The sequence below is a fragment of the Capra hircus genome, chromosome 10, assembly GCF_001704415.2.
Source record: "Capra hircus breed San Clemente chromosome 10, ASM170441v1, whole genome shotgun sequence".
In the NCBI taxonomy this organism is placed as follows: Eukaryota; Metazoa; Chordata; class Mammalia; order Artiodactyla; family Bovidae; genus Capra; species Capra hircus.
In genome coordinates, this window is record NC_030817.1 from 100,539,053 (window position 1) to 100,552,877 (window position 13,825).

General features: G+C 45.7%; 1 protein-coding gene across 2 annotated transcripts in view; it reads right to left on the reverse strand.

The window, feature by feature from the left end:
* Nucleotides 1-13,825, reverse strand: part of MCC (mutated in colorectal cancers) — a 310,469-nt gene that overhangs the window by 246,144 nt on the left and 50,500 nt on the right. Inside the window, exon 1 of one of the 2 annotated variants that reach the window (XM_018053751.1) lies at nucleotides 11,165-11,228. The exons of the other annotated variant lie outside the window; for it this stretch is intronic. The gene's annotated coding sequence lies outside the window, so the exon portion shown is untranslated. Of the gene's footprint in view, nucleotides 1-11,164; nucleotides 11,229-13,825 lie in introns of those variants that run through there. 2 annotated transcript variants of the gene reach the window in all.

The following is a 13,825-nucleotide window of genomic DNA, read 5'->3' on the forward strand; positions in this document are numbered from 1 at the left end:
TTATAAAAGTATGTCCTCTGTTTCAACCGGGACAACCCCAGGAATAAATCTGTCACTGGAACATCTCATGATACTGTGAGACTCTTTCAGAATTAAACTGAGTAATAGGAGCGTGGGACCCCAGAAGGGCAACTCTGAGAGAAAGCAGGACTACTTTCATGAAGCAGTGGTTCTTAATCTCCTTCAGTCAGCCCCCTCTTAATCTGGTAAATGGAATGGACCTTCCCCTCATACATTTTCAGGGGTTTGATTGATGTAGCTGCTGAAACCACTCAGATTCCTGGGACCAGGACCCCAGGTAGCAGAACGGGGCCTCAGCCACAACTAGACAGGACTTTGGCGGTCAAGTCCAGATGGGGTGGGGATGAAGGTCCAGCACACCAAATATAGCATATTTGTGGCAGATCCTCCAAGGGGAAACGGCCCGTGTGGATGGAGCCTCAATTTGGGAGGCTCATCTTAGTCAACCATGGTGTATATACTCATTTGTCACACACACACACACACACACACACACACACACACACACACACACACACACACACACACTGCTCATCGGTCAGCTTTCCCACAGTGAGCTGCCAACTCCTCTCTGGGTGAAATCCAAACACCGAAGGCAGGTACTACCAGTTTCTGATCATTACCTGGTCTCCTATTTCCAACTCAGTCTAGGTGATGGATTCTTCGCATGGAGCCCAGGTTGAGCCCGTTCAGGTCATTCATTACATTGTTTGTATCCTCCAATGGCTCCTCTCTGCCTGCTTTAAAAAGGCCAAATCCCACTTTCTGGCTTCCTATTGTGCAAATTTAATCTTCACAAAGTGACTATACTTTCCATGTATGAAGCAGAGAACGGTGGGGAGTTGTCACTGCCCGGCCCGTTCCTCTCCCTGCGGTGTGGTTTGAGGAAGCATAGCATGAGTCCCCCTCCCCAGGTAGGGGCTGGTCTGGGGTCGGAGCCTGACCCAAGTGAACCTCCCCTCAGCCCCGTGTGCACGAGCACAATGAACGAACAGAAGGGCAGAGAGTCAGGCCCACAGAGAACACCGGGGCCTCAGGGTTTAGCCAAGGGCACTCCTAGACATACAAGTTATATGAGCTCATTTCGTTGTTGTTGTTTTAGTCTAATTTGGAATAGATTTGAACTTTCAATTGAAATAAATCTAGAATTTAAACCGTATTGAACTGACCTGCCTGTGACAGATGTGCCATCTGTTTATAAGGCTATAGGAGAAAATAAGTCCAGATTGTTGAACAAAACAGGATGGAAGGATGTCACACAAGCCTACGGTGTGCGCTACGGTCAACGAACAGGTGCGCTCCAGGAGCCCCAGCCTCAGCCGCAGGAGAGCTGAGAACCGGAGCAGGCCCTCACGCACCACTGCAGACAAGCACAACACTGCACGGCGTCTCCCCTTCCCTTCTGCCCGTGGTCTCCAGCTCCTGATAAAGACCCGTAAGTGAGAGGTATGTGGCTTTCACCTAAGCCATCCTCCCCTCAGCCAGCTGCACTTGCATTCGGAGTCACAGAACGTGGACCTAAAAGGCCCTTTAGGGAACAGACCCTCATCCACAAACGAGGAACTGGGTCCCAGAGCAGGGAAGAATTCAACTCAGAAAACCACACCAAGGTGGGTGGAGAACCCCGTCCCTGTCCCACAACACTGCTCGCAGGGACATCTCGTTAGAACACAAGCACCAGCGTCCTGCCAGAGGCTTGGCTTGCCCCGTAAACTGGTTGAATCAGAGATTGAGTCACATCAGTAGGTCATTTAGAAATCCAGTAGAAATACCTTGAATTTCAGAATGATAATAGGGTCTGAGTTACATGACATACTGCATATAATTGTATAGAAACTTCACTAACTTCTCTACTTTTCCTTGGAGTGTGATAACACAGGCCTCTGGTTAAAGACAGCGGAATGACCTCATACTACTCACCCTACTCACCTCTTCTTTCCAAAGTCATCCCAAACCATCCAGATGATGGCAAAGTCCACCCCGCCTCCTACTCCCCACAAAAGAGTAAAGAGAAAGGTGAGGGCAAGAGAACAGGAGGTAACACAGCAGAGGAGTCCTTTAAACAAATTTAGGGAGACAAAGCTGGCGACCTAACTTCCTCGCTCTGCTGTAGCCTCTGAAGAACCTACAGAGGGGATTCTGAGAATAAACGGCCCTCACAGAAATCCAGAGGCTCAGGTTGGCAGGCACTGTGTACTGCAGAGGACAGGACATGAGACTGGAAAGGAGAAGACTGCTGGAAACTTTCTTTAGAGAGAGACTGGGCCCTCAGATCTCAACCTTGACCCTTCACAGCTCGAGGGCTGTGACCTCTCACCTAGACCTTCTCCCTCTACAACAAGAACCCGGGCACAGCGAGTGGTGAGGGCTGCAGGCCTCAGGCGCTGGCGACACAGTGAGGCCTGGATGGAGGGGGAGAGAAGGTGTTTAAACACTTACGCTTTCTGATCCCTGGGACTCAACTGCTCCTTTCCTTTTCTGAGGTTTTGTTAGTCCATGGAATATTCCAAGCTGGAATACTGGAGTGGGTAGCCGCTCCCTTTTCCAGGGGATCTTCCCAGCCCAGGGATCGAACCGGGGTCTCCTGCATTGCAGGCAGATTCTTTACCAACTGAGCTACCAGGGAAGCCTCGTCAAGTGGCCTACTATATTCTGAAAAGAACCAACATGCCCTCTGTAACCCTTATCATGCAGCCAATACATTCCAGAAGCCCAGGTCTAAAATTGGCTGTCCCTAACCATGTTTTTCTTTTCTTTTTTTTTAATGGGATGGGATCAAGTACTGGCATGATCTAGAACTGATGATGATTTAGAATTTTATTGAATTTAAAACAGCCCATTTCCAGTAATGAATTGTTAGCCCATATATAAAAGGTAACGAAAGGGCTATTTTACTAAAAGAAATAATTATTAACTCACCTGGCCCACAAACCTTCAACAAACACAGAATAACCAGGAGAAACAAACCTTGGTTTCTGGAAAATCATTCCAAAATGCCAGCCACACTACTGTTTTCACTCTTTTTTATTTTTAAAGACTACTGATGCCTCCCTCTGATTCCTGAACAGAACTAAGTTACCAACCTCTCGTCTGGCACCCAGGGCCCGGCAGTAGGGCCCCTGGAACCCCAGTCTCAGTGCCGTCCTGCCTTCCGCTCATACAGCAGCCAAGTGACCCCACTTGCTGCATCTCTCCATCTCCTTTCCTTGCTTCAGGCTCTATTACCACCTTCCTCTGCTTCTCCAACTCATTTGACACCTAACTTGACCCACACTTGAGTTCTCTGCACGAAGCTATGCAGTGGATTAACATACTAAATACCAGCAACAGTAGGCATGACAAACCAAGCAAACATACAAAAATCTGATCAGGATGTTTCTTTGGATAGGATATATGGAAATGCTGAAATTATCTAAATCTAAATAGTTGATTCGGACAGATCTGGTTACCTAATAAACAAAATTTCCAAGTGGGGAAATGTCCCCATCACTCACAAAATGTGTATGTAACATGAATGATGGCCTCAGTTACTCACATACTTTTAACATGTGGAATGATCATCCATGTTTCCGTGAACTATAGGTATTTATAGAATACTCACAGCTAAGTAAGAGGCAAGTAGACTTAAATTAAAACCTACAGGAGGAAAAAAGCCTGGGCTGCCAGAGAGGGAAGAGTTCATTGTCACAGGGACCTTTTAACTCCATGTGCTCCCAGACCACTGTCTACAAGAAACCCACTTCAGACCAAGGGACACATAAAGATTGAAAGTGAGGGGCTGGAAAAAAGATATTCCATGCAAATGGAAATTGAAAGAAAGTAGGAATAGCAACATTTATATCATATGAAATAGACATTAAAATAAAGACTGTTTCAAGAGACAAAGAAGGACACTACATAATGATCAACCCAGAAAGATATAACAATGATAGATATATATATATGCACCCAACACAGGAGCACCTCAAGACATAAGGCAGATGCTAACAACTATAAAAGGGGACATCAACAGTAACACAATAATAGTGGGAGACTTCAACAGCCCACTAATACCCCCAGACAGGTCATCTGGACAGAAATCAAGCCTTGGCAAATTAAGAAAACTAAAATTGTATCAAGCTTTTTTTCTGACCACAACACTGTTGGATTAGGTATCAATTACAGGAAACAAACTGTAAAAAACACAAACACATAGAGGCTAAACAGTAAGCTTCTATGCAACCGAGAGGTCACTGAAGAAGTAAAAAAAATGCCTAGAAACAAATGACAGTGAAAGCAGGACAACTATGGGATGCAGTAAAAGCAGCGCTAAGCCGGAAGCTTATAGCAAAACAAGCCGACCTCAAAAAATGAAGCGTCAAATAAACAACCTAACCTTACACCTAACGCAACCAGAGAAAGAAGAAAACTTACAGAAAGAAACTAAATGTATTTTGATTGTCTAATAGAGTAAATGGAAGAAACACTCCAAATTATATAATACTTGACATAATCTCTGGAACTGGAGAGAGAATGAACTAAACATCTGCTCTGAAGTTGAGCCTATACATTTCAAAACTTCAGATGTCTCGGCTTAAAAAAAGAAAACAGCCTTAAATAACATTTTCTAAATACATTTGGCTACTAAGAATATCTCTCATGACTTAGTCGAAAAGATAAAATGTCAGACTCCAAAAGGAAGGAAACAAAATTACTGCAAATTCAGATCCACTCTCCCATTGGAGAAATGATTTCACTAAGTGAATTTACCGAGTTCTACTCATGGAGGTTAGTAGTAAAGACAGGTAAACAATCGGAAGAGACGCCTCCCTAAAGTAATTAGGAATATCATGTTTCACTTTACTGCTATCCCCAAACATCACACCTATATATTTATCAGTACAACATTCCCTAAATATAGATAGATATTAATATAGATAGATACAAGTCTACTGTGACAATAAATGTGTCAGATAAAAATCTGAGTTTTCCAGCAATGGAGCTGTTCAACCAGCAATGCTGCTTACAAGCATACAAAAATTACTAATAATTAGTAAACATGGGTTTAAAAAAATTACACAAACTTGCTAGATTAAATCATCTGAATAGCTCTTGCTTCTGGAAAGCATATAAAAATATTTTTTCCCATGGAGGTTCAACCCAAAGACCCTTGAGGAGCAAGGCAAAGAAATATCTTCTGTCCTCCTTTTTGCGTTGTCCAAGTCATCTGGTTGCTTTTTTTCATTTTCACTCAATTGAACAATTTAAGTTGATTAAATTTAAACATGCTGAAGCCATCAGCAATACAGCTTGTCACAGAAAGGTTAGCACAGTGGAATACAGTCTTTGCCATAGTATCTTTGGAGCAATCAAGGACACAAAACTTCTTAAGAAATATACTGCCAGGGTAAGTATACCGCCAGGGTAACAGTTGGTTTGGAATTCAGCGTGAGAAACAAGACTCCTAGTGATTAGTGCTGAAGCTGTGTTATTGCCCTGCAACCTTCCCAGGGGACGTGCAGCCTCTCAGTTTCAGTAGCCCATGTCTGACAAACCTCACAGTTTTATTTTAATCCCCTCCCCCTAAAAGATGGAAAATCCAAAGAGATCCAAGCCATAAAGAACTCCTACTGAGACAATTTAAAACCCATTCAATCACAGCAACTGCCACTTTGAAAGGGGAAAAAAAAAGTCACCAGGAATAAGGGCCAACAATGTAATCAACATCTAATGGGATCAGAAAACGTCTGGATGTCTGGGGCCAAGGAGAGCAGTGTTATTTCAGAGGCTTTAGGGGAAAAAAAGAGCTTGTTAGAAAGGCTTTGAGATAAGGTCTGAACCAAAAATATTTCCCCAGGGGAAGATAGAGAACAAAAAAAAAAAAATGAAGTTTCAGTAGAAAAGAGAGACATTTGGATTCAGTTATAGAAGATGGTTTTCTAGAAGAGAATCTGATAAACAATGGCAGGAGAAAAAGTGTGTAGCTGGAATTTTAAGACTCTGTAGTAACTCAGATTCTAGAAGTTTTAGAGTTTCAGAGACAGTTATGTTTCTGCTTGCTTGCCCTGAATCAGAGATTTAGTACAGTGAGATCCCTACCCACTGAAATTATATTATCTTAAAATTGATAAATGGGGAATCAATTCATTCTTCCAAAAGCAGTTTCTTGTGAAAAGTAGCCTCATCTTGATTCAGAGGAAGAGGAATAGAAAGGGGAAAGCTTATCCTTCCAGAAAGAAGGGCTGTGATATACCATGAGACTGAAAGGAGCTCAGATTATGTCTTTCAGATTGAGGAGTGGTGTGGGGAAGAAGAGGGGCATGTCACTTTCAGGAGAACAATAAATTGGCCAAGTGACAAGTTTGCCAAGTGCCTGCTATTTGCCAATTCAACCAAGAATTTGGAGGAATGGAAAGAAGAAGCAATTAATTCTATTCAGGACACCAACAGAGGCTGAGAGCCAAGTAAAGGAACCCTAAGAGGAGATACTGTCTTTGTCTCCAGTTGTGAACTCTTCCTTTTTTTGGAAAGTTGTCTTATCACTTTCTGTGGCTATGTTTAAGGAAAAAAAAAACCCATCCTCTTTATTGATAAACTCACTACACTGTCTTCATCAAGTTACATGTTGCTTCTGTAAACCACTCTACTCTCCCACTGAATCGCAACAGGGAAGCGGGGATTGCAGTGAAGATAACGCATCCAATCCCTGGAGTCATTCACATGATACCTGGTTCAGAACCTGAGAAATGGCTTCAGGTCCCTTCAGAGTTCAGTATGCACAAGTGGAGGCTCAGATTGGTCAGGAGACAGGGTCAGGTTCTCTGTGACTTGGAGAGGCAGAAGGGACACTCCTAAACAGCTTTCTCCATTTGGGTCACTCTGCAGTCCATTATGGGCTTCCCTTGTGGCTCAGACTACAATGCAGGAGACCTGGGTTCGATCCCTGGGTTCGGAAGTTCTCCTGGAGAAGGAAATGGCAACTCACTCCAGTATTCCTGCCTGGAAAATCCCATGGACGGAGGAGCCCAGTAGGCTACAGTCCATGGTATTGCAAAGAGTCAGACACAACTGAGCGACTTCACTTCACTTCACTTCAGTCCATTATGGAGCTCATTCTCTCTGTCTCTGTTCTTAAATGGTCTGATGAAGAGGACGGTACTGGACATCAGAGACGGACCCTTGCCCTGGGGCAGTTTACAGCTGGGCTGACACATGAAAGCACAGCTGATGATACAGTCACTGGAAAAATCCAAGAGGAATTCAGAGAGGGAAACTTTGCAACAAGCAGGAGCAGCAGAGGAAGGCTGTGGTGGAGCAAGAGTAAAGAACAGGTGAGCGCCAGACAAGCCCGGTCTAAGCAGGGAAGGGAAATGGGGGTACAGTCCCCACCCCCGCAGCACACAAAGATACATGTTGGAATGACTCAGACACAACAGAGAACAACGTGAACAGGATGAGAAGGAAGAATCAAGACTACAGAGAGCCTTCAGTGCCAAGCTATGAAATTTGGACTTTACCAGACAGCCAGTAAAGATGTCTGTTGGTACAGATAGCAATTTTAGTAAAAAAAACAAATGATGTATACAAGGCAGCCTTTTAAGAGAATAACTCTGGAGACACAGTACAAGGTAGACTGAAGAAAGGCTGGAGTCAGGGAATCGGAAGAGAGAGGGGCAGTCCAGGTATGAGCGGATGGGGACTGGTAAGCAAAGGAAGGGAGGACCTTTCCTTCTTAAAGGTCAATGGGATTTAGCCATCAGCTGGACTCAGGCAGGAAAGGAAATGGAGGAGTCAAATTAGGCTCGAGATATTCACAGATACAAGAGGATGGTGTCTCCCCGACCAGAGGGAGTGATGTCAAATGCTGAACTAAATCTCTGCAAGGACACCAGGAAGCGCACCACGTGGAAGAGCCAAACCCTGAAGGTGACTGAGTCACGTGAGGAGCCCCAGAGCCCAGCCAGAGGTGCAGGCCACAGTTGGGTGGCAGGAAGAAGCAGAAGTCAGGAAAGGAACACAGAAGGCGAAGTGTCAGAGGAGGCAAAGGATGAGTGAAGAAAGGTGCTTCATGATAGAACTAAATGGCCAAGGAATGAAGAGAAAACACACTGGACGAGGTGATTAGAAGATCATGGATATTAACAGAAATAGGAGGAAAGCTGATGGTAAGCAATAAAACAAAAACAGACACGGGAATATGAACAATCTCCATTGAATATTTGTGAGTGAGAAGTAAAATCAGCAAAATCTGAAAGGCAGTGAGATACAACAGAAGGCTCTGTGCACTGTGATTCAAGAAACTGGAGATTTAACCGTGATGCCAACTCCACGGTGCCAGGCAGGAAACAGGGTTCCTGCACTGTGCTCTACATCTGACCTGTGCTAATGAACTCAACTCCGGTGACAGGGCTGTGAAGGGAGTCCTATTAGTTTCATTTTTTTAAATGTAGCAGCTGAGGCACTGAGAGGTGCAGGAGCTTGTCCAAGGACACAAGCTAATGAGTGGCAGACCCCTGTGCTCCAGGCTGTCGGAAGCCTCATCTGGGAACTTCCTTGCTGGTCCAGTGGTTAAAAATCCGCCTGCCAATTCAGGGGCATAGGTTCGATCCCCGGTCCAGGAAGATTCCATGTGCCGAGGGGCAATTAAGCCCAGGCGCCCCCACTACTGAAGCCCACAGGCCTGGAGTCTGTGCTGCACAGCAAGAGGAGCCACCGCAGTGAGAGGCGTGAGCTCCACAACGAAAAGGAGCCCCTGCTCACTGCAGCTAGAGAGAGCCCCCGCAAAGCAACAAAGACCCAGCACAGCAAAAAAACAAAAAATAATTTTTTTAAAAGAGGGCTCCTCTACACCCTTCGTCACTATGCTCTTCTCCATGAGGTACTATGAGGCCTTGCGCAAGAATAGGTCCTCTGAGCCTGTTTTCTCACCTGGAAAATATGATGAGGCATCACTGATACCTGACATTTCCAGACTTAACATTCTACGATGCTGGGGCTCTGTGTTAGAGGATGTTTTTGAAAAATCTTTAATGAGAGACAATAGCTTCTCTTTTTCAGCTTCTTCCCATCTCAGTGAGCAGCTTCACTTTATTTACAGTGAAGCCAGGAACGTAATAGAGGGTGCTAACCCTCAGCTTGTTGTCTTCTTGCTTTCAACAAGCAGTTTGAGATATGAGGACCTCCTGCAGAATGTGAATCAGAGTAAGTGCAGTACTAGCTTTTATCACGTGTTACCACTGCCTCGTTGCTTCAGTAAACATAACATACATTTTACTTCTAACTGAAGTTGATATGAGGACAGTATAAGAAATGATCTGGCTGCTTCTGCAGTTTCCTTAGTAGGGAAACACTGGTGGTCTACTAAACACTGCAAGGGACATAAGTCACGCCTTCTTGGTCCAATACACTTACTACAGTAAAGGTATTGTCACCATCCTATCTCATGGCAATGGTATGGTTCTGATTTTTTACAAAAAATTCTCCGCACCAGGAACAAGACAACACTGTGGTCTAGTTCTTACTCGCTCTCGTGTAAAAGCCTGACTGAACACCACACTCTCCGCTGGTTCAGGAAGGAAGCGATGAGCTGAGGGAGGGCAGGGCTGAGCCCCAGCCGTGGGCTCTGCAACAGTCATTCTCCTTCCAATGCCCAGCCCAACAACACAAAAATCCGCTCAGAACCAGACAGAGCACACAAAGGCCCAGAGGCCAGGGGAGAGATGAGGGCAGGAAGGCTTGACCGAGGACAAGTCAGAAGAGAAGCAGTCCCTCCTGCCTCCACCTCCCCAGAGTCCAGGTCAAACACTCAATCTTTTCCTTCAGAGCTGTCGGTAATGACAAAATTCCCTCTCACATCTGGCCGGCTCTCACCCTCTACTTACATTCCAGGCCTGTTCTTTCCAGCCTTGGCCCTGCTGTCGCTCCATTAGCTCCTGCCTCTCCGTGTATCTCCTCCTCTCTTGAATCACAGGGCACAGAGCCCTGTGCTCTTCTTCCGCTGTTCCTTGAATCTTCTCCCTTCCTCCTGGGTCACCTGTCGACGGGCTCAGACAGATCTGGATGCCTCTGCACATTCTGTGTGTTTGGGGCAGGAACAACACACCTGCCTCTGTGGGTTTCAAGGGCAGGAAGCAGAGCTATGTAGGGCAGCACGCTTCCTCTGGTTTTCAGACCAGCTCACCCAGAACCAGCCTGGACAGGTCTATCAGATGGATGCAGATGGCCTTCAGGCCCTCTTCCCTACTGTGTCTTATTCTGCTATCACTGTCTACCTATAATTCTTTGGTTTTGCCATTTGTTCAACCAAGCCTCTGTGATGTTGCTAGCCTCCTCACACTCCAGAATAATTTTTAAGGAGGAAAACAAAAATGGAAAATGAAAAAAAGAAATACTCTAGAATTTCAGGAGTCACTCTCAAAAAATAAGAGAAACCGGACTACATTCCAAAGCAGGGGAATTGAGTTCAATTCCTAGTCCGGGAAGTAAGATCCCACAGGCCACGGTGCAACTAAGCAACTATGGAAGCCCGAGCACTCTGGAGCCTGCAAACCACAAGTAGAGAGAAGCCCATGCTCTGTATGAAGGTTCCGGATGCTGCAAGACCCAATGCAGCCCAAAATAAATACACACTTTAAAAAAAGAAAGGAGAGAAGTAGAAAGAGAAACCTCTGGAAGGAACAGAACTCCCTGGCCTGAAACCCAAACAGAAAAGACTGTCTCCCCATAAAATCAGTCCTGCGTCCCATAGTATCTCCAGACAAATGGCACATGGAGGAGGGGGAGATGGTCAGTGAAGACTCACTAGTGTCCTCAGTTACACGAGCCTTTCTGTCATTTTATCAGGGAGAGGAGTCTAACTGGTATCACTGATCAGCCAGCGGGGAAGGAGCATTCTCCCCAGGAGCCTCAATTTCTCAAGCAAAGATGATGAGAGTCAATGACTGCTCAAGTGTCAGAGATAGAATACTGCTTTGAAAATCACCAGTTCAATCGCTCAGTCGTGCCCGACTCTTTGCGACCCCATGGACTGCAGCCCACCAGGCTCTTCTGTCCATGAGATTTTCCAGGCAAGGATACTGGAGTGGGTTGCCATTTCCTTCTCCAGGGGATCTTCCCAACCCAGGGATCGAAGCCGGGTCTCTTGCACTGCAGGCAGATTCCTTACCAACTGAGCTACAAGGGAAGCCCTTCAACCGCTTTCGTTGATGCCCAAGGAAAAGGGAATGTAGAGAAAATCTGCTCAAAGGTCACACGGCAGCACAGAAGCAGTGCTGGGATTAGAATCCATGCTCCTTGCGTCATCGTCCCAATTCACCCTGTTACCAGCACACTGCTTCCCGACATCCATTCTTTTACAAGCTGAGACATGGACCTTTATAAACTGACACAAGTTACTTAGATGTCCAGACCTTTTCTGCAATCGTGTGCTCTTGCTATTGGAATCCAAACATCAATCACCAAGTTATGTCACACACTTCCTGAGGAGTGCATGTGAATGTTTATGGAAGTGGCATGGGGAATTCAGATCAAATAGTCAGTGAGTGACTCAAAACTGGAGACAAAGACAGCCAACACGGGAAAACACATGTGCCTTTTTCTAATGGGCTAGAATCCAAGCATGTGTAATACTACGCCCTCCACTTCCTACGTGCTGGTGACTGGAAATCTTGGGGTTAGTCCGAGGTCAACCTACATGCATGAAGGGAACTCCCTAGGATGGTCTTAGGAAAGCATGCCCTCCCCCAAACGCATAAATTTAGGGCACATCGTTCCAATAAACAGTCGTAACTGATGATCTTTTTCCCAACTGTTATGTCACACAGGGATTTATACTTTTTCCTTACTGATTTAAGAGGCAGGGATTTTATCCAGAAGGATTTCTTAGAGTGCTCCTTCAACAATACAGTTGAAGCTGTTTTATTCGGCTTCCCTTTCCTGCATGTTAACGTATCGCTATTGGCCAGAGGAAAATTAAGTTATCCAGGCTCTGAGCTTATGAACCTCAGAAAGAGATTTCCAGTTGTCACTTCGCTGCCTTTGTGAATGGCGGCTCTGCAGACCACATCACCGGGAATATTCACACAAGCATGGCCAAGCCAAAAGGTATTCTTTTGCGTAACTTTAAATCAGTACTGCCTGCATTTTTCTTTTCAAACAAGAGAGTCTGGTTTGCTTAGGTTAGACTCCAATTTTTAGAATTTAAATTTCCATAATATCCCATTTGTTCATCCTTAGAAAAAAAGTACCACTGGGGAGTGTACTAAGAAAAACTTCAAGACAGAGACAGCTGCTCTGATGCCTCAGAATCCTCTGCAGGAGGTTCTCTGAGAGCCTGGATGACTAATGTAGGGCTGCAGGGTTTTGGCAGGTAACTGAGTGAGTCACAGGGGCTGTGCCAAATGGAGAAGGTGCAGCCCATTTACAGGGCAGCAGCCATTCAGACTTGACCACTCACTACAGTGAGGAAGACTGCAAACCACACAAGGGTTTTTTTGGGGGGGAGGGGGTGGTTTCAATATTTAACATGTTACCTCAAGTAGAAAACAAAACACAGTTTGTGCCTGACCAACTATGCCCACGGGCTAGACTTTGGGTTGCTGAGTTTCCTGTCTGCAGCCTCTCCTCTATAGGAAGAGGGAAGAACGCACAGTCAATGCTAAATTATTTTAGAATGTTCCTCTTAGAAACGCTCTGGCAGCCTGAGGGGATGTGTAAGGGGAACAGGAACAGGACCAGAAACAGCCAATTATTAAGGTTTTATGGACATCAGGGACAAACAGAGCATTCAACTTCTTTGTAAAGTCCCTGGGTTAATGGAAATAAAATCCCACCCTCCATCCACTACAGAATCGCTGTGGAGCCCACTTTCTTTTCCCGTAACCCAATTCTCTCATTCACTTCAGCCTCCCCTGACACCTAAGCAGTGGCCGGGTGCTGTATCTCCTTCCGGAATTCCAAATGTCTCACCCTTCCCTCCCAACCACGACCTGAATGCGGCCCCTCGGCCACGGCCTGAACCACTGACGTCACCACACATTCCCACCCTCCCGTCTCTCCCTCCTCACCTCACTCCCACCCCAGCCCCTTCCACACAGCTCGGAAGCGAGCTTTCCTTAAGGAGCACTTTGTCAGCTCTCTGGAGAAAGCTGGGCACTGCTGACAGGGGCTGCCTCTGGGGTGGGGGTGGGGTGGGGTGAGGTGGGGTGGGGTGGGGATGGGGTGGGGATGGGGTGGGGTGGGGTGGGGATGGGGTGGGGTGGGGATGGGGTGGGGTGGGGTGGGGTGGGGTGGAGATGGGGTGGGGTGGGGTGCGGGCAGGTTTGAGGATCAGGAGCCTGGGTTTAAGGAAGGCTTGTTTTCCCCAGAATCTCCTGTATTTTGCTTGTTTTTTCCCTCCTGTATTTTTTGAAGGATTTTTGTTACCATGTGAGTATTGTTTTCTCAGAAATACAGTAAGTTTTACTATGTAACTGTTAATATATCATTCTGATGTTTTTATTCTTTGTCTTGAAAATGTGTATGGTTGTGCCTTCCACTTCTAGCAGGGGGAAGAGTTTTCAGAGATTTCTGAGAATCTGTCTCCTGGGTTAGAATCCTCAGTTTGGCTCAAATAAAATTCCCTTTTATCTTCCTTAAAAATATTTAGTATGTTTTAAAAACTGTACTACCCCAGGGATTCTAGGTTGAGAAGCAAGACATCTCTTCATCCCAACCCACTGAGGCATGTCTGTGGACTAAAGATTTTTTATCAGGGAGATGAGAGAAGATTGGGAAATTAACCACAGTGGAGCATGGGACACAGCCAGGTGAAGGCAAGAATGGAGGT